At 38.1% G+C, this 21,276-nt stretch overlaps 1 long non-coding RNA gene across 6 annotated transcripts in view; it reads right to left on the bottom strand.

The window, feature by feature from the left end:
- Positions 1-21,276, bottom strand: part of LOC128124643 (uncharacterized) — a 181,150-nt gene that overhangs the window by 136,739 nt on the left and 23,135 nt on the right. Inside the window, exon 2 of one of the 6 annotated variants that reach the window (XR_008222921.1) lies at positions 17,688-19,565. The exons of the other annotated variants lie outside the window; for them this stretch is intronic. This is a non-coding gene — a long non-coding RNA (uncharacterized LOC128124643). The remainder of the gene's footprint in view (positions 1-17,687; positions 19,566-21,276) is intronic. 6 annotated transcript variants of the gene reach the window in all.

The following is a 21,276-nucleotide window of genomic DNA, read 5'->3' as shown; positions in this document are numbered from 1 at the left end:
AATGGCTAAGTTACAGTACTAGCCATATTTTTTGACTGGTTACGTCTGAACAAGTACCTTCATTTCCTCTCACTCCACATACTACTCATAGCTAGAATAGTTTTTACACAAAGATATGTTTCAACATTGTCAAGGTCAGTGGTACACACCTGTTGTCCCAGCTACCCAGGAGACCGAGACAGGAAGGTCACTAAAGTCCAGAAGATCTGGGCTGTAGTGGGACATGCTGATTTGGTGTCCTAAGTTTGTCGTCAACATGGCGACCATTGGGGAATATAAGAAGTACCAGGTTGTCTAAGGAAGGGTTGACCAAAGTTGGAAACGAACTCTCCTGCTGATTAGAAACATTCCCAGCTTGATACAGCATTTAGGAATAATTTATGTCTGTCAGTTCAGGAGATGCAGCATGAAAGCTGCTTGCTTGCAGTGAGGCACATTGCTCCCTTGCTTGTGTCTTTAGGGGGATCTTGTGAGAGCTCTGGCAGCATACGCTCAATGGCTTTCTGAATCCAATGGTTCCCTTACCATGAGGGCTGTTCTTGATGTGTGGCCCACTCCTTGTGTTGTTGAAAGTCCACTCCAAGCCTGTCCTTTTCTTCCAGGAGAACATCATGTGTGCATTGTGTGATGGTAATCCTGTTGTCCTTTTGTCTCTCTGTCATCAGATTTCCCTTTTATCAATGTTAATGTTCATATCGTTTCTGTTACCGTTGTGAACTACACTAAGTTTGAAATGGATTCACAACTTCAGTATACCTCCAGTTCCCTAAAATATAAGTCTACTGTCTTTCCCACTGTTATGCTTGATTACAGATGGCAGAAATTCTTACTGTGATGATCTCAACAAATAGTGTGTTTGTGTCTTAGAATAGGAACAGGCTGGTTATAGCGTGCAAAGTGAAGCTGCTCAGTCATAAATTTAGAACTGTTGGCCATATTTGACTTTGTACTCGGCCTTAGTGCCTATGGTTTTACTGTTCACTTGGTCACCAGAGTTCTCTTGACATTGCTCAGCTCACACAGCACCACAGTTATTCAAAGATGGTCTGCTTTGTTCTTGACTACATGGCTTCTGCCATCTTTTTCCTAAGTCTTCTGGCATAGGCAATCTATGGTTTCTAAACATGCCCGTGGATATACGGAATTGCAAGCTTTTGACTAAACAGGAAAAATAAGAATAAACATAGTTCATTATGGAAAATATTTTATTAAAGCCTGATGAAGTTGGTGTTTCCTAAATTCTTCACCCAGGAACGTTTTCTCAGTATCTAAATTAGGCTTGTGGGTAGAAGAGAACAATAACAGACACCAGGACAGCTGTGGAGACATATGCTGTAGCAGAAATCTTAGAGAGTCTTATTAATAAAATAAAACCTGGGGCCAGTTATTGGGGTGAAATCCTGGATGGTCAGAGAGACAGAACAAGCCACAGCTAACCTCACCTGGCCAACTTCTCAGCTGGTCTTGTTTCCTCAGACTGGAAGCCTCTGTGTCCTCATCTCTGAATGGCTCTCAGCTGAATTGTGCTGCTAGAAGCCTGAAAGCTTAACCAGCCAAATGCTTCTAGTGTCTGGTCCTCATGCCTTATATACCTTTCTGCTTTCTACCACCACTTCCTGGAATTAAAGGCTCGCTTTTTGGGATTAAAGGCGTGTATCACCATGCCTGGCCATTTCCAATGTGGCTTTGAACTCAGAGAGATCCAGATGGATTTCTACCTCTGGAGTGCTAGGATTAAAGGTGTGAGTGCCACCATTTCCTAGCCTTTGTATCTAGTGGCTGTTCTGTCTCTGACCCCAGATAAGTTTATTAGGGTGCACACACAATATTTTGGGGAACACAATACCACCACAATATCACAATATGCCACAAAAGTGAAACTCAGTATGGAAATTTCACCCACCGACAGTGCTTTATTCCACAAATCCTGTTGGCTGCATGTGTGCATCTTACTCTACTTATATGTACATATACATGGATACTATATGTATTGTATATTATATATGCATATAACATATATAATCTATGCATATATAATCTAACATATACAATCTATGCATTACCTTTCTGAATTGTTCAATAAAAATAGAACATACAGAACATACTTTTTTGTAAGTAGACCAAACTGATACATTACATCAGAATATTAAAACAAGCCTGGTAGTAAGTAATCACGAAGACTTGAGGACTTGTTTTCAACAAGCAAATGGAAAAATGACAGAAGAAAACCATTTATTTTTTGTCCCACAGAGATGGTTTGTTTACAGGTAGAGAACATTTATTTGCTCTTTTATCTGAACAAGCTCTCATTGGTCATGGAGCTTAAGGAGTGATTACTGTCCTTGAGGTTTTAAACATACAGAGCAGGGAAGGAGCAGTATGTGAGTTTGGAGGGCAGGGAGAAGAATGCTAACAGATTGGATGCATGAGTTTATACAGTTATTTTGTCCTACAAACTTAACAGTCAGCAAGGTAGACTGCATTACACTGAATTATTTATCTTTGCATACTAAAAATGAGATGAATCATTTAAAATAAATTACCTCAAATAGCTGCTAAGTAGTAGCTCTGAAATCCATAGAACAGCAAAGATTACTATTTTCTTAAACATATTCTTCGAGGCTCCTGCTGGGGGACTTGGGAAAACTATAGCAAAGATTAGCTAAATGAGATATACTACAAATCAGTGTGAACCAGTGATATGCTTATATACTTTGAATTAGGAGAACAGAATATTTCAAGTTTTAGGCATATTTTTAAAACTACATCAGAATAAAACTGCTACATCTCAAACTTGGCATAAGTGGCTGAGCTGTCTATTTAAAATATCCAAACAGATATAACCACCAGCTTCTTCTTGAATCCCTCAGTCCCTAGCACCCCAGGCTAGCATACCCCACTTGCTAGGCTAAAACTCTCTAGCCCAGGGACTAGGCTGCTCTACCTCCAGCTGTCTTTACCTGACCTCTTTGAGCCACTTGGATGCTGTTCCTAGTTCCCTTCTGTTCCATGTCCCTCCCCCTCTCCTCTCCTTGTCCAGGGTCATGACCACAATGGACTTTACTAGATAGATCTGTTTCTGACTATGTCTCCCTTTTATCTACAATATACTTTCTCTTCCACCAGACCTAGGAGTGGTCATGTTCTTTCTTTTTTTATTTCTCTTTTCATTAAAAATAATTTAAGAAAATTGTCTGAGAAGGAAAGAAAATTATTTTGTACCCTAGAGGTTTCATTTTATTTTATTTTTCATATTTTCTTTTATTGAAAATAGATTCTTTTCTCATCTAATATATCCTGATTATGGTTTCCCCTCCTCTCTACTCTTCCCAGTTCCTCCCCCCTTTGCCCTCCCCTCTCCACTCCACTTCCTTTCCTTCTCTCGTTATTAAAGAAAATATTTTTAAGAGATAAAAACCAAACCTGACAAAATGGAATATAATATGATGAAGCAAAAACTTTCATATTGAAGTTGGACACAGAAACCCAACAGGAGGAAAAAAGTCCCAAGAACAGATACAAGAGTCAGAGACCCATATATTTTCACAGTCAGGAGTCCCATAAAAATACTAAGCTAGGCCAGGCTGCAGTGGCACACACCTTTAATCCCAGCACTCAGGAGGCAGAGGCAGGTGGATCTCTGTGAATTCGAGGCCAGCCTGTCTACAGAGCAAGATCCAGGACAGGCACCAAACAACACAGAGAAACCCTGTCTCAAAAAACCAAAAAAAAAAAAAAAACCTAAGGTAATAGTTGTAATGTATACACAGAGGACATGGTGCAGACCCATGTAGGTCCTGTGCTTGCAGCTTCAGTCTCTGTGAATTCATATTCATCTTATTTATTTGATTCAGACAGCCTTGTTCTCCTGGTGTCCTACATCCCCTCTGGCTCTTATAACCTTTCTACCTTTGCTTCCTCAGAATTCCCTGACCTCTGAGGGGAGGGATTTGATGGAGACCTCTAATTCTCTCATTCTCTCTCTCTCTCTCTCTCTCTCTCTCTCTCTCTCTCTCTCTCTCTCTCTCTCTCCTCCCTCCTCTCTCCTCTCTCTCTCCACATAATGTCTGGCCATGGGTCTCTGCATCTGTTCCCATGTGCTGCCTGAAGGAAGCCTCTCTGGTGATGGCCCTAATCTATGGGTGCAGTAGAATACCATTAGAATTCCTTTTTCTCTTTCTTTTCTTTAGACCAGTTGTATTTGATGTTGCCTTATGCCTCTGGGCTTTCTAGTCTCTATTTCTTGGTTGCCCAAGCAGTGTCAGGTATGTGTTCCTTTTCATGGAGTGGGCCTTAGATGAAATCAAACATTGGTTGGCTACTCACACAAGTTCTGTGCCACCATAGCCCTATGATATATTGCAGGCAGGACAGACTGTAGGTCAAATGTTTTGTAACTGGTTTGCTGTCCATGTTTCTCTTTTGGTAGCCTGTAGAGTACCTTCCTGCATGAAAGTGACTAGAATGTAGGGGTGATGGCTCCATGTAGACACGAGTTCTACTTCTCCATGTGTAATGAGTTGTGTGTGTTGTTCTCAGCAATGAAGTCCCAATGTCAGTTTAAGAAGAGTAACACTTTGTCTTAGCATCAGCCTGGGTTATTTGTGGATATTCATGGGACCCCCTTGGCCAACTACTCAATTGAATACAATCCTATTCTTCCACTGGAAACCTTACCTGGCCACAAGAGATGGCCAGTTGAGTGTCCTTATTCCCTGTTACTTGGAGTCCTTGTTGGAATCACCTTCAGAGATTTCAAGAAGTTTCCATTGCAGTATGTTTCCACCTCACCCCTCAAAAGCTTCCCTAGTTCCAGTTGTCTCTCCCTTCACTCTTTCCCTCTATCCTACCTCCCCAACTCCTTATTCCCCCACCCTATCTTCACCCACCCCTATCCACACATAAAATCTATTCTATTTTCCCATCCCAGGGAGATCCCTACAAACCCTCTAGAACCCTTTTCTTTACCTAACTTTCTGGGTCTGTGGATCGTAGCTTTGTTATCATATCATTATCTATTTACTTAACAACTAATATCCATTTACAAGGGAATACATAACGTATTTATCTTTTTGGGTCTCTGTTTCCCCATTCAGGATGATTTTTTTTCTAGTTCTGTTCATTTGCCTGAATATTTCATGATGTCATGTTTTTAACAATTGAGTAATACTCTGTTGTGTACATGTACCACATTTTCTTTATCTATATTTTTGCTGTTGAGGGACATCTAGGTTGCTTCCAGTCTCTGGCAATTGTAAATAAAGATGCAATGAACATGATTGAGCAAGTGTCCCTGTGATAGGATGAAGCATTCTTTGGATAAATGCCCAAGAGTGGTATAGCTGGGTCTTGAGGAAGATTGATTCACAATATTCTGAGGATCCACCTTATTTATTTCAATAGTGGTTGTACAAGTTTGCACTCCCAACAACAACATAGGAGTGTTCTCTTTGCTCCACATTCTTGCCAATATGAGTTCTCACTTGGGTTATTGGTCTTAGCCATCCTGACAGGTGTAAGAAAGAATCTCAAAGTAGTTTTGATTTACATTTCCTTGGTGGCTAATGATGCTGAATGCTTCTTTGTTTTTCAGTTATTTGAGAGTCATCTCTTGATAATTCTCTGTTTATCTCTTCCCCATTTTTAATTGGATTATTTGGGTTCTTGGTATCTAGTTTTGTGAGTTCTTTATATATCTTGGATATTAGTCCTCTGTTGGATGTGGCTTTGGTGAAAATCTTTTCCCACTCTGTAGGCTGCCATTTTGTCTATTTGACAGTGCCCTTTGCTTTACAGAAGCTTTTCATTTTCATGAGGTCCCATTTATTAACCTTTGATTTGAGTACCTGCACTATAGGTGTTCTGTTCAGAAAGTCTGTTCCTGTGCCAATGAATTCAAGGATATTTCCCACTTTTTCTTCTGTTGGGTTCATTATATCTGATTATATGTTGAGTTTTTTAATCCACTTGGACTTGAATTTTGTGCTTCGGGATAAATATGGATCTATTTGCATTTTTCTACATGCAGACATCCAGTTTGACCATCACTTTTTGTTGAAGATGCTTTCTTTTTTCCCTTGTGTATTTCTGGCTTCTTTATCAAAAAATCGGGTGTCCATATGTGTGCATTTATGTCTTGGTCTTCAATTTCAGTTTACTGACCAACATGTCCTTTTTTATGCCAGTACCACGTGGGTTTTATTCCTATAGCTTTGTAGTACATCTTGAAATTGGGAATAGAGGGACATCTAGAAGTTCTTTTATTATTCAGGATTGTTTTGTCTATCCTAGGGTTTTTTTTTCATATGACATTGAGAATTCTCCTTTCAAGGTAAGTAAAGAATTGTGTTGGAATTTTGATGGAGATTGTATTGACTCTGTAAGTTGCTTTTGATAGAATGACCATTTTATATGTTTCATTTTAAATAAAACTTAGGATGAGAACTGTAGGTAAATATTTAGACAAATAAATGAGCAGAAAAATAACAATTGCAAAGCAATATAAAAGCAACTGAATAAATACAAGATAATTGTTTAATACAAAGATGCATCAAGCATAATGCTCAAATATACTGTATTCCTAAATATTGTAAATTTTATGACTAATGGGCACAGATGACATTCTGATACTGACTACAACTTGATAATTGCAGTGCACTAGTTAAAGTAGTAAAACAACAATTACTTTGTCACATGAAAATTAATCAAATAAATGGGAACCAGTGACTTTACTCCAGTTCTTACACCGTTCTCATTGGTCTACTTTGGAAGATTAGAAATCAAGTATTGTAGGAAAAATTGATATATTGGCAAAGAATTAGTGATTTAGTCTCCATTTTAGATTAAAGTTATTATAAAACAAATGAAGAAAAGCCTTTATACACCACCAACTTATGGGCAAGATCATAATTTTCTCTTCCTAGAGAAACAGCAGATCAGACAAGAATTAATGACCATAAAGCACATTGGATTAGATGTTAACAGAAAAACACAATAAACCTGTTAAGCTGATTACTTAAAAATCCACTGATAGATGAGTCTATCAAAGAAGTAGTACAAGACATAACTTCAGCCAATACAGACCAGACACCAGGCATAAACTTTGCCTATAATAGGATCCAAAATTTTATTTGCTTTCTACAGTTTTCATTAGCAACAATAAATCCTTATTAACATAAGGATTTTCTGAGTTAAATCCAACATATAGGTTATACAGGTATTTTTTACACAGTGTAGTCAGTGTATGGATATAAAAATAAGATGTGTGGGGACTACTGCAATTTAAAAAGTATTTGATAAGCATCGCACAAGAGTAATATTTGAACTCTGACACACACCACTATGCATTCTTTCCATATCATCAAGTCCTTAAATAGAGAGTACATACTTTATAAGAAAGTGTTTTGTTAATAATTGCATTGTGTTTTTTAAGTATTACTGGATCATGTTTAACATATAGCAATTGCCATGAAATATTTCAAGGGACTTTAGAGACTGTAGTGCATAGGGAAAACATATGAATATAGTTAAAACTTGCAAGTTATTGGTAACTATTGAAGTTAACACAGCGGGTGCCATGCTCTTGGGCATTCTTTTGAGCTAATGAGTTGCAACAGCATCTTGAAGCCATGATCTTGACTGTGTGTTACTTCTAGCATAGCAGCCCCCAACTTGCAGATAAACTGCTGGTGTGAGTCAGTTCCTGTCTAATCCTTCCTCATCTACCTATTCTTTCTGTCTATCTTGAGAACATTGACAAATGCCATTTCAAAATGACCTCAGCTTAGGTTCTGAATGTCACAGTATTAATATTTTAATTTAAAATTATGTGTCTTAGACTACCTTGGTAGTGGTGGGAAGAGACCTGTGCACTTTGAGGTTGTTTGGGGAAGCTTTTTTGAAGAGACAGGCTAATGCACTAAATAGGAACTTGGCACATAGCAAGGATAGGTCTGGAATGCTTCTGAGGTTTTATCTTAACTGCAGGAGTCCTGGTCAGCATGATTTCTAGAAATGGCAGCATATTTGAGTGATTTGATGTTGGGAATTCCTCGACAGCATCCCCGTTGGAGTTTTAAGAGGTTAGGATGATAAGTCATCATGTAAACAAAAGGAAAGTCATATAAAATTGAATATGGAAGCATCTAGAACAGAGATTCTATGTAAGCTAGATATGGATTGGGTTAATTAAACCAAAAATGTCAAGATACCAAGAGGAACCATGAGGAGAAACACCAGTGAATCCTGAAGAGGAAGATCTGCCAGCACAAAGCAAAGTGAGGATGCCTGGTGTCAGAGAAGTTCCAGAGGGGACAGGAAGAGGATGTTTATATAGTGTTCTCACAGGTTAGTAGCTGAAGAGACTCAGTGCACTAAAACAGCAAGGACCATTGCAAGGTGGAGACCAGACAGCCCAGAAACCCCAGTTCTATAGAATCTGAGCAGCGAGGTGAGCCCCTCCCCAGACTCGGCAGAGAATGGGAAAGTTATGGAAAGCCAAACACAGAAATTGCCTTTTAGAAATATCCCATAAAGTATTATTAAATGTACCTGAAGCTAGACAAATCTAAGATGCAAACACAGCATTTTTGTGGTCCAAGATACTATATGCTTATACTTCAAATACAATATGCTTCTATTTCAAATATGTACATGCAAGCATATATATATATATATATGAATGTACATAAGTACATATTTGTATATACAGATAGACAGATTATGACAAAATATGGCAGACTGGTGTATTAACACATTAGTAATAATGTAATCTAAACCAAATCGCAGTTTTACCTGACAACTGCTGCAAGTTTCAAGCAGAGAAAATCAGTTCACATGTGCTAATGCTGAGGACTGGCATTTAATTTGTGTATTCCAAAAGTGATAAGGTTCTCCTTGGCGAGTTAGCAACTTGTACATTACACTTGGATAGTTTAATATCTCCATATTAGAGTCAGAGTACTTTTGATTTAACTAATTAAATGGTACAACATAAAATTAAAACCAGAATGTGGAAAGGGTAGAAAACTATACATTATACAAACATCTAAATTTTGTAGTATTTTTCAATCAAAAGATAAAAATCTAAGTACAAACCATTTATTATTTTTACTTGTTACCAGAGAGTTAACTCCTCAACTTTGGTTCTTTTACCTAAATTTAAATGTATTTCATATTATAAGAAAGTAGAGGGACTGGAGAGATGGCTCAGTGGTTAAGATCACTGACTGTTCTTCCAGAGGACCCAGGTTCAATTTCCAGCACCTACATGGCAGCTCACAACTGTGTATAAATCCAGTTCCTGGGGACTTGACACCCTCACACAGACATACACGTAGGCAAAACACCAATGCACAAAGAATAAAAACATTTTTTTTAAAAAAAGTAGAAATGCTCACCTCATACCTACAGCAACATATTATTATACGTATATGCAAGCCAATACTGTTAATTTACAGAAATGAATATGAAGTGTCTGATATGTTTAAGAGTTTAGAGGTTCAATTTATGTAGATTTGATAGTCTCCAAGGTTAAAGTTCAATAACTTGTTTTGCACTGTAAGCTATATTTATAGAATGAGCATTTACACAGTCTCTATTAATTAAAAAAATCACAATTTGTAGAAGCTGTTAGACAACCACCAGTGAGTTTTGAGAAAACTAATGATTTTATTTACATATAATTTAGTACTATGTAGTTTAAATCTTGTTCCTAATGATTGATGACCTTAGATGAATATGCATTAACCTTGTTGACAGGAGCAGATAGTTGGCAGAAATAGTACATCTTCACAATGGTGAACAATAATTATGTATGCTCATAATATAACCTGACCAATTCTCAGAGACCACTAACCACAGAATTTTTTTATTGCTGCATGGCATTCACTTCAGACTTGATCACTTTCAGGATGACTGTGATTAGCAGCCACAGACCTGCTTGCAAATTCAAGATGAGTTCAAGGCTGCAATGATAGAGCTCAGTAATTTTAACTCAAAACTGAAAATCCAGAAGGGGACAGAGCATGATACTTGCATTCATTCTGTGACTCTAATTATTGGTTAGCTACAATGTACCTGTTAGCATACCAGTTCTCATGAATAAACACATAAAAATGAAAACAATTTAATGTCTAGAAGAGATTGGAAAACACACAAAATTATACCAACTAGCAAACGATTAAAGATGGGAGTGTGTCCCATAGTATGGAATGAGTGTGCCAGGCTGTTTATCAATAAGCAGGGCAGGCACACACATCTCTGAAGAATCAGTCAGAAAGAAGGATGGATTTATATTGATTCTAGACTGTTCAGTATATCTGTAGGTTAACTATGACAAGTCAGTGTTCTAGCAGTCGATTCCCTGCTGCAGATACCAATGCTGGTCATCTTTCCATTACTGAACAAATAGCTTAGTGACTTATGGAAGAAAGAGGTTGTTTGGTTCTGAGTTTGAGAGTTCTCAGCCCGGAATCAGGTGTTTCTGTGACTTTGGGTGCAGCAGGGATTCAGAAAGCCCAGGAAGAAGCAAATGCACTCACCTCATGGCCAGAAGAAGAAGAGAGGAGGAGGAGGAGGAAAGGACAGGGTCCCACTGTGTCTTTCCAAGGATAAGTCTCCCACAAACTGAAGGCCCCACCACTTACAGGTTCTACTGCCTCCCAACGATGCAATCATATGGAAGTAGTTCTTAGCACAAAGGCCTTCAAGAGGCATGAGATCAATGCCATAGCAAAATTCAACTCAGCATGGAGAAGATGCGCATCTTAAAGAGAAGCTGTTCACTATACATCTTCATGGCAGTCAGGGATTGAGGACAGTTTTTAGCAGCCACGGCAATATGAACAGAAATGCTTTTGAGGTATTGGTTTATGTCGGGGTGTGAACTGTGAGTGAAAATTTCAGTATACTATACATTAACTTTCCAGGATTGTCCAAGCTGCCTTGTAGAAGACACTTCGAAGGAAACTGGCTGTGGCAGAAACAACTAAGTGCGATATTCTAATAAGAATTAATGAAAAGTGTGTTTGTCCTCAAGTAGGTCATTGCATGTCTCAGTGAAGAGATGTTTCCTCCATTTAAATGTGTGCACGTCACCTGGGTTTATAAAGTATTCTTTAAAGAATTATATTCTCTAACACATGTTCTTTACTGGCTAAATTAACTTGCTAATTTCTGTATATTTATTTCTTCCTAGAAAATCATACATATATAATATATGTAATATAAACATTCTGTGGTGAAGAAATCAGTGTATCTCACAAGCCAGTGCCTCTCCCACAGGAATTACTTCACTCATTTAATGTCTATTCATGTCTCCTGAAACTAGTAGTACATGGTGGGAAGAAACTGAGAAAATTGGTTTTGTCTGTAAAGATTTTTTTTTTTAATTAGCCTTGAGGTTTTATGAAAAGAAGCTTTTCATTTTGTCAATAAAAGCAAAACTCACGCACCTACTAGAAACAGAGTGCAGAGACTTATTCTCAATAGCAGTCAGCTAGACCTCAGCAAGTCCTGCAGCCAGGAATGGAAGCCCAGCGGGGTCAATCTGTGAAATCCTGCTGCTGATCTCTATAGACAGAAGCCCAAATCCTCAATGGCTGACCAATTATAAACCGTTCTCTATTCAGCTCCGTTTGTACTCTGAGATTTGCATTTAAAAGATTTTTAAGACTCTTCTCTGGGAAAATTTTAGAGCTTTCAAGGAGATGAAGAATTTGCAGCGGAAATGAGGCCATGACCCAAAAGCAGAGCTGCTGAGTGACCCAATTCGTAAGGAAAGAAGGACGTGCCTGAATAAGGACTGTTTTTTCTCAAGGCTGGGTTAAGTGTGAATTGTGTGCATTTGTGCGTGGGAAGGAAGGCAGAACTATAGAGCCGAGAGTGTCCAAGAACACAGAGAACTTTCTAGAATATATCAACAAATTGTAGTGTGGGAGAAACAGTAAGTCATGCAGGCTGTCAGCAGAATGGAAAGACAGACAATATGCACACATTCTGATTCAAAATTCAAATTCAGTACTAGAAAAGTAATACACTGAGAATTGATGAAACATACAGTCAAATATTATAAATGTCCTCAAATATAGTGCAGGAGCGATAACTCAAGAGCTGTTATTTCAGAGAACTGGAGTTTAGTTTCCAGCATCTTTGTCTGACTGCCCACAATTGCCTCTAAGTCTAGCTCCAGTCAGTCTGGTTCTGTCTTCCGGCACCTGTATACACACACACACACACACACACACACACACACACACACACACACTCACGAGAGATTGCCTGGACCCAGGCCTGGCATGGGCTTTTGAAAGCTCAAAGTCCACCCCTAGTGGCACAGGTCATCCAATAAGGCCACATCTCCTAATCCTTCTAATGCTACCGAAGAGTTCTATTTCCTGGTGACTTAAGACTTCAAATATGTGAGCCTATGGGGCTATCATATTCAAACACCACAGCACCCTATGTCCAGCCAGTTAGAAGAATGTATTACTAAGACCACAGAGCACAAAGCAGAAACCCATGCCCAAGACAGGCACCATATCAGTCTTGTCACTTCGATGGGAACACAGAGGCAGTGGGACTCTGAGATACACTGGCCCCTTTCTCGTGTGCCCCTGAGATCTCTGTCTGGATGTCAAGGTGTGACTTCTCATGGAAACAGAAATGTACACTTCATTTTGGCAAGACCTTGAACAATAATGAAGCCCAGACTCATCACACACATTTAATTCATCATAGTAATTGTCACAAAATAAGAATATCTTCTTGAGCTGGGCGATTGTGGCACATGCCTTTAATCCCAGCATTCAGGAGGCAGAGGCAGGCGGATCTCTGTGAGTTCAAGACCAGCCTGAGATACAGAGTGAGTTCCAGGAGAGGCACAAAGCTACACAGAGAAACCCTGTCTCGGGAAAAAAGAAAAAGAATATCTTCTTGAATGTTCTTTAAGCATGATAAGCTTCACCAAAATTATATATAAACTGCCAAAAAAGGAAACATGTAAATTTTGTGATCAAATATAACCAAAATCAAAATAAGAAATGAAGAGCTATAATTAAGCCTTTCTATATTCTTTCAATACTAGTTTTTAGCCAAAAATTTCATATGAAAATTAAATTTGGATTAAACTTAAAAGTTAGAGTTCTTTTAAACACTATGTAAAACCAGTTTTTCTATGCATCTATGAGTCACATCTGAACAAAAGCTGACTGAATTACACTTGAACTGCAATGCTGTCAGTATCAGTCAATACGCACTTGTGAGTTACTTTCCCTCCCAGTCAAATGTACCATAAATGATTAATTGATGTTAATTGATTTGTTAACTTTAGCACCCTCCAAGAAGTGGAGTAGCCATAGCAAGACATGCAAAAACAATTACTTTAGGAAACTCAAAAGAAGTAGATCAACTCAAATATAGTGACTGACAAGTTAAGTTCCTCAAACAATGTCTGTCTTCTTTAAATATAAAGAAGAATTTAAGAGGAGAATGGGGAGGGAGAAGAACAGGAACAGCTTGGGTTACTGACTGGGGCCATGCCAATAATAAACAAAACAAAGGCAAATGATTGATATGATACAATATGAACACTTTTGAAATTATCAAATTATCATTTTTTTCCTTAGCAAGCACTGTACCACTACTCTCTATATGTTCCAAAAAAAAAAAATCCTACTGTTGAGCAAATCATCTGTTACTGAACATGAATCCCTAAATGATGAAGCTGACATATTTCAGTTGACACAATTCTCTGGAGAGGTACCCAAATCACGACAAGTGTCTGCACTAGCTCCTGTCCTGTCTATTCTAGTGCATGACTTTTTTTTTCTTTCCACTTATGTGGTAATTGTTGAGGATTATTTTAGCTTAAGGCTATTTCAGATTAAGCTTTTATGTTCAAATATGCACATATTTTGGATTAGTATGAGTCCTAAATTCTATGCAATATGCCGAAGAATGCAACTGTGAAATTTCTGAGATTTAGAAAAAATAATAATTACACAGACAGCTTTTTTAGGAAACAAAAAGAGTATAATCCTAAATAGTGGCCATTTAACACTCAAACCAGTGATGTGTACATGATCTAGTTTTCCTAGACTCTTCCCAGCAGGTGGTGTTGCTCTGTGTAATTGTGTTTCTTCTGAGTGGTGTGCAGTGTTATCATTTTATGCTTCCTTGATAAAAACGATGCTGAGTTTTGCAGTTTGGTGTTCTTGTGGGACTTGTAACAGTGGCAGTGGGGGCATTTCTAGCTCTTTTGCCTGCACTTGGGACCATTTTCCTCCTACTGGGTTTCTTCATACAGCCTTGATATGAGGGTTTGTGCCTAGTAATCTTGCATTTTGTTATGCCATGTTCAGTTAACATCACTTGGTGACCTGCTCTTTTCTAAAGGGAAACAGAGGAGCAGTGGACCTCAGGAAGGAGAAAGTTGGTGGTGGGGGGCTTGAGAGAATGGAGGGAAGAGGTGAGGCTGTGGTCAGAATGTATTGTATTAAATAATAAAAAAAAAATAAAGAATGTAGGACATTTCTTAAAGCCAGAAGCAATTAAAAGGCAGCATATAACAAAAGAATACTCTAGAAGAATTTTCATATTTAGCCTAAAGCTAATACAACTTATCAGGGGATAACTTGTGAGGGATAATATCATAGATACCACGAGATGAAAAGGGTGTTAAAATATCAAATATAAATCAATGGACAATTATTTCATCCTAAGATTATTATATGATCGCCTGGAGAGATGGGTTAGCAAGTAAGAGAGCTGTTGTTCCAGAGGACTGGAATTTGCTTCCTAACACCTACATCAGGTAGATCACAAACACTAGAAACTCCATCTACAGTGGATCAGATGCCCTCTTCTGGCCTCTGCAGACACTTCCATGAATGTGCTCGTAACCACATTGGCCCTCTATACATAAACATTTGAATACACATAAAATAAATCCATCAAGATTATTATTTGCTTAATAGGAGCAAATAGGGTATGATAGTAGGTGTGAACCACAGTGCAGAAATTGGTACCAAGACTTTTCACTGACCTTTAATTTTCTAAGTCATAAATGTGGATGCATTTTAGAATACAAATCATATTTGAAAATATCCTAATCATTTTCAGTAAAATGAAGACCAGAAATAGAATTAACAACCAAGAAGATTACTATTGTCAAATGGAAAGCTGTGCATGTGATCTCTGACTTCTGCCTTTCTGTTTCTGTGACAGCCAATGTGGACTCATCAGGATTGGTAATGACCTAGAGGTCACCTCAGATATAGTTACTCTGGTGATTTAAGTTAAGCTTTTGACCCAAGCTCAACAAATACTAAGAAGCTTATAAGTCAAGACACTGTCCACAGAGGACATAGGGATACCTAAGGAGCTCTCCTCACTCATGTATCAGAGACTGGCATGCAAGACTCCACAGTGATAGGCATGCCTTTGAACCATGTCAACATGTAAAGCATGTGAAGCATGAAATGTGTGTTGACTCTTTCAAAAGAGTACACCAACAAAACAATACTTCAGTGATCTGAGATAAACTTAAAAAGAAGCAGTTATAAGGATAAATTTCCCAAAATTATTTGAATATTTATGCTAAATCTTCTGTCTCCTGATTAAGGCTGTCATATGCTCTGATGTGTGATTAAAGGCACAGACATCTAGGAAGACATGCCCTGTTGTGGAAGTGTCCAGAGCAAAAAGCTGTTCCTGCATCTTTATACCACAGTGCCTCTTTGGTAGTCTCTGCACAGTACTCATATATCTTTATTGCCATCAGCTGAATCGTAGGTTAGAAAACCTCCTGGCAAGTCGGTCTAAGCATTAAACTATCCCAAACAGGTTTTTCTCCATTGTCCAACCTCTTGTGTTTTAGTGAAAACAAAAACAAAACAGCCCAAAAACTGAAAGAGGCAAGAAAAATGAATGATACACCACATTCCTAGTATGAATCATTCAGGAACATGTCTCATCACTCAGAATTCATGATGGCATGAGCTTTTCTGGTATTCAATGGATGAGCCCTTTAGAAAGGGAAACCTGAATATGTAAGGAAATGAGCCATCTGCTTTGAATGGCCAAGCAGCTGTTAGTTCTTTGTGATCTGCTTCTCTGGAGCAGAATTTTTAAATTGGTGATTCTAAACATATTTCCTCTTAATTAAATCAACTGTGGAGACTTCTGTGGCATTGGAATAGCAAAGTGGAAAATGATGGGATGATTAATGAAGAAGGTAGAGTATATGTTTTCATAGCCATGGTCAAGTTTTCTCTTTTTAACTTTGGGAAGTATTTTTTTCTCAACATTGCCTTAGAAATTCTGTGCTTACTTCATTTTATCATTCTACTGTCATTATCTATAAGTTCCTTGCTGGAGACAAGTCTACTTTCCTGAAATGTAACAGCAGTCACAGTACTCATTTACATATGTATTTAAGTGCACAAGAATGCTGCTGCTGAGTAATTGGCATGTGTTGTCTCCTCTCAGCACAGACCTCCTTCTCCCTGGAGCTAACTACATAGATTCCGGAGCCAGCTGCCCTTCAGCTTATTGTAACTCCTTATTGGGAATTATTCTAGGGGGAATATCAGATTAATAACACAGATCTCTAGCAATCTGTGAGAGGAAAATATTCAATGCCATAACTTTTAGAAACAAACAAACATGTAGATATGTATAAAATTCATTTAACTACATGACATATATGTATCAGTCTTGAATAGACATTTCTGGATTAGTCTTTGCTTCTATATCAGAATATACACTCTACTTTGACACCTTTGGAACAGTTTCAGATGCATATTTCTGTCACGTATTCTAGTTTATTTAGTAGAAATAGGTACTGAGAAAGAAAATACCCCTTCTGGGTTATGAAGTCCTAAAACATTGGATACCTACCTATTTCTTCTTCAAACCTAAAGGAAATTACAAATGACTCTTTCAGAACAAAAGTAATAATTTCTTTGTCTAGTTGAAGTTTTCCAGGTCCTGCCTGGCTCCTGTAGTCCTGTTGTTCCACAGCCTCTCAAACCCAAATGAACACACAGAGGCCTATATTAATTATGAAATGTATGGCGTAATGGCTCAGGCTTCTAGCTAGCTAGCTCTTAAATCTTAAATTAACCCATTTCTATAAATCTATACTTTGCCATGTGGCTCGTGGCTTACCAGTATCTTTACATCTTGCTTCTCATGGCAGCAGCTGACAGTGTCTCTTCTGTTCTTCCTTTTTCCTTCCTCTCTCTCTCTGTTTGGATTTTTCACCTACCTCTAAACTGCCTTGCCATAGGCCAATCAGCTTTATTTATCAACCAATCTGAGCAAGATATTTTCACAGCATACAGAATGATATCACCTGCCATTTCCCCTTTTCTTTTTATTCAAAAGGAAGGTTTTGACTTCAGCATAGTAAAATTACATGTAACAAAATAGTTATTAAGCAAGAATTATAGTTATAATATCTAGTTTATTTATATTTGGCAAAATTAAAGGAAATAATCTATCCTATATTTGTGAGTCTAAAGTTTCATATCTAATTTATGTTTTACCATAACCAAGGAAAATTATAATTTTCAACTACACCAAAGACCTCAGAAGGATATATTAACTAAGTAAACAGGAAAAGCATTGTAAGCAACTTCCAAAAATCTAGAATGACAGAGACAGCTGGCTACATGGACAGTTACCCAAAGTTCTTCTGTAATGTTGGGGCATCTATTTTTCAGTCTACAGGCCTAGAGTCTCTCAGTTGCTTCTCTTTGTGTCCTGTAGAATGTTTGGCAGTTTCCTCTGTGAAGTAGGAACCTGAAAGACAATCTCCCCTTGCAAAATTCAATGATCACCTTTCTATGGGTCCTGCATGTCCAGTTGACACAACATTTTTGTCAAGCAGTCCAGGCAAGAACAGTTTTTGCCCAAATGGCTATTTTTGCCAGCAAGAAGATAAACGCCATATGGAGTGTCTTCAATGCCCATCCTCCTCTTTGAAGTAAATCAGTGCTGCCAGGAGGAGATGTGTCTCACTGTCCAGAAAGTCTAAGTTTTTAAAACATTTTAAATGCCATATTATGTAGGTCTTTGAAGTGTTTGAAGACTACCCACCTAACTGAATTATATCTATGTATACCTAGAAAACTTAACATGACTATAAGTTTGACTACCATAGAAGACTAATTATTAATCTGTATTTCTCAACTATACACTACAATTTCAAATGAGTTGCACAAACAAAATACTTTAAACAAGAGTAGACATGTACATACAATGTAACAAAATTAAATTTGTATCAATAAACTAAAATCGATAGCACTGTAAAATTTTTTAAACAAGTTGTTGCTCTTTAAAAGTAGATTCAATAACCTACCATTTTATTCTATCATATCTATATCCTATATTTCTATATTATATTCCCCTTTCTCTTTTTAGAAAGACATTAACTATGACCAATAACAATTTGTAAACAACAACCTAAACAAATACAAACATCCATAATCCATTTTTGGGGAATGTGGGTATAGTTTTCTAGGCTACTTCCTGCTGACAAAGGATGTTGTGTTCTTATGAGGATCCTGAGAAAATTAAGAATTATGGTCAAGTCCTAGGAGGGCCAGCTACAACCTGTGTTGGTAGGTACCATCTGTTAAGGTTCAGGAGGTCTGGCTTGATCAAATCTGATCCACCTTAACCTGGAAGAATTCCATAGCCTCTTGCTTCCTGTGGAAACAAAAACAAAAGCAGAGCCTCCTTTCCAAAGCAACATATCATTAGATCGAAATTTTGAAGTCTACATACCTTAAAAATATACATATTGGTTTAACTAAGCAGCCTTTATAATCAAATGTTTTTCTTCAGTTAAAAATCCCAAAAACAACATAATCCAGACTCTCTGTGTGATTTCCATCTTTATGTGGGTTATTTTTTATATTACTTTTACTTTCTCTTTAATGACTTTATATTTTAAAACTATTTCTTTACATAACTCTCTATCCTCCTTTTCCTCTTTCTTTAAGTCTATGTACATTTTTACACACATGTAAACAGTTTAGGGTTTATCTCATCTGAATATGTTTTACTGTGAATCTCTTACTTTAAACTGCAGTGGCTCGTATTTAAGCTAAAGCCTTGGCTCCTGACTCCGCCTACCTCAGCTTTTCAACATGGCAGAGGTAATTCACTCCGGCTCTGGTCCATGTGTACCTTCAACTCTTGGAAGCAGTGGGTCTATGCCTCCATTAAAGCAGCATGTAGCCCAGAAACTTTTTTTTTTGTACTAGCAAAAGCTAAATCCACCATGCGGTGTGCTGTGTGGCTTAAAGATGCCGTTGCCCACAAACAGCAGAAAGTAATTTTAAGAACATGATGCCCATATTCCCAAGAGGGACAAACAGCACACAAAACAAAGGACTACCAATCCTTACCAAGACAAGTGTGGTTGCAGCTTTGGCAACAGGTGTCCTCTGAGGCCAGGGCAATATGGCACCATAGTTGAAGTGACTTTGCAATCCAAAAAAGGTACAGTGTCCCTTTCTTCAAAGGCAGCTGAACAGGCAGTGGACCAATGGCTTCTGTTGTGCAGTGGAACAGTAGCTGAAACAGTTATTCTTGAAGGAGTAACTAGGCTGATGGAGTTTAAACTCTCAATGGTACACTAGCATTTAATAAGGGAGATGAAGCCTCCCACAAGCCAAGAAGAATGGGAAGCTGAATTCCAAAAACACCAGCAATTTCCAGAATTTAAAATCCTGAATCATGACACGACATTGGCAGAATTCAAGTTCATTTGGTATATGGAAGAGCAGAGTGGAGACACTACACCATATGAAAGGTGAATGACAGGTAGCGGCTTAGAGTGTAGTAAAGACTTTGGACCCGAGCTGCTGGAGCAAGGCTGTCTCTTGGAGCCACAGTACCTGGTGGTCAGAGCCTGTGATTCCATGGGGAGGCAGAGAGCCAAAAAGGCGACTCAGCAGAGGTGCCATGGGAGAGGCTGCGAACCCAGTGGGCAGCTGGAGAGCTGGAGCACAGGGAGCTATGGAGGTGAGAGCTACACTCCAGGATAAACAGCCAGAATGGGGCTCTGTGGGAACTGCTAAGACTGAGGCATCCCAAACTCCCAGCAGCAAAGTATGGCTGAAACCATGGAGTTGCCCTGAGGCTGAACATGGGACCATAGGTGAAGCAGGTATAGTGACAAAAGAAAGCTGCACTTCATAGTAGCTGGATTTCCTCCCAGAACCAAGGTTGCTGTAGGAAAGCCACAGCTCACTTTGTAGCAGCTGGAGAAACTCTGAGCCCTTGTGATGTGAGGTGATAGAAAGCTTTCTTATATCATGACACAGAGATCTTGGAAACGGTCTGGGTTACAGGAAGCACAGACACACCAGGACTGCAAAAGCTGTACAAGCCTGAGCTAGTGGCAAAAGCTTTGCAGTTTCTGTTTGATGACTATAAGAAAGACTCTTTTGAGAGGACTTTGCACCAACCAGCTCTTCTGGAACTAATAGCCCTCTCCCTAAGGGAAAGACTGCCATAAAATGCTGTTGTAATTGAAAATGCCTCTGTCCCTGAGAACAAAAGTTGCAGAAATGCTTCTCTGAACTAAAATTGTTAACTGCAAAAAATTCTTGGTTGTGAGAAATGTTTCTTCATATTTGGAAGTGAAAGTCTGATACCAGAAATTTTTTTGAACTTTTTGGACTTAAAAAATTGAGATCAGCCGGGCGGTGGTGGCGCACGCCTTTAATCCCAGCACTCAGGAGGCAGAGCCAGGCGGATCTCTGTGAGTTCGAGGCCAGCCTGGGCTACCAAGTGAGTTCCAGGAAAGGCGCAAAGCTACACAGAGAAACCCTGTCTCGAAAAACCAAAAAAAAAAAAAAAAAAAAAAAAAAAAAAAAAAAAAAAAAAAAAAAAAAAATTGAGATAAAACTATGAAAAGATTTTGGTTATGGATTTTTTCACATTTGGAAGGCTAGAACCAGAATTTATTATTTATTATTTGAATTTTTGGACTTAAGTAATGGATTGTACAGGAGTGATTTCATTGTAATAGGACAATTTTGAATTTACTTATGCATATAGACTCTATCAATGGTGATGACTTAGCAACTGTTTTATGTAATAGTTTGTGTTAAAAACTGAAATGTTTAAATGGGGATATTATTTTTTCTAACTAAGCTCAAGATGCAGTTTTGTGTATGCATATATGCTTTATTAATTGTGGTGATTCATGAATTGTTTTGTGTTAAAAATAGGACAGTTTTATGGAACTGTTTATGT

This window comes from Peromyscus californicus, unplaced genomic scaffold (genome assembly GCF_007827085.1).
Source record: "Peromyscus californicus insignis strain IS unplaced genomic scaffold, ASM782708v3 Scaffold_4__1_contigs__length_199733344, whole genome shotgun sequence".
Lineage (NCBI taxonomy): Eukaryota > Metazoa > Chordata > Mammalia > Rodentia > Cricetidae > Peromyscus > Peromyscus californicus.
The sequence above is the reverse complement of the archived record's forward strand: the minus strand, read 5'-3'. Positions and strand labels throughout refer to the sequence as shown.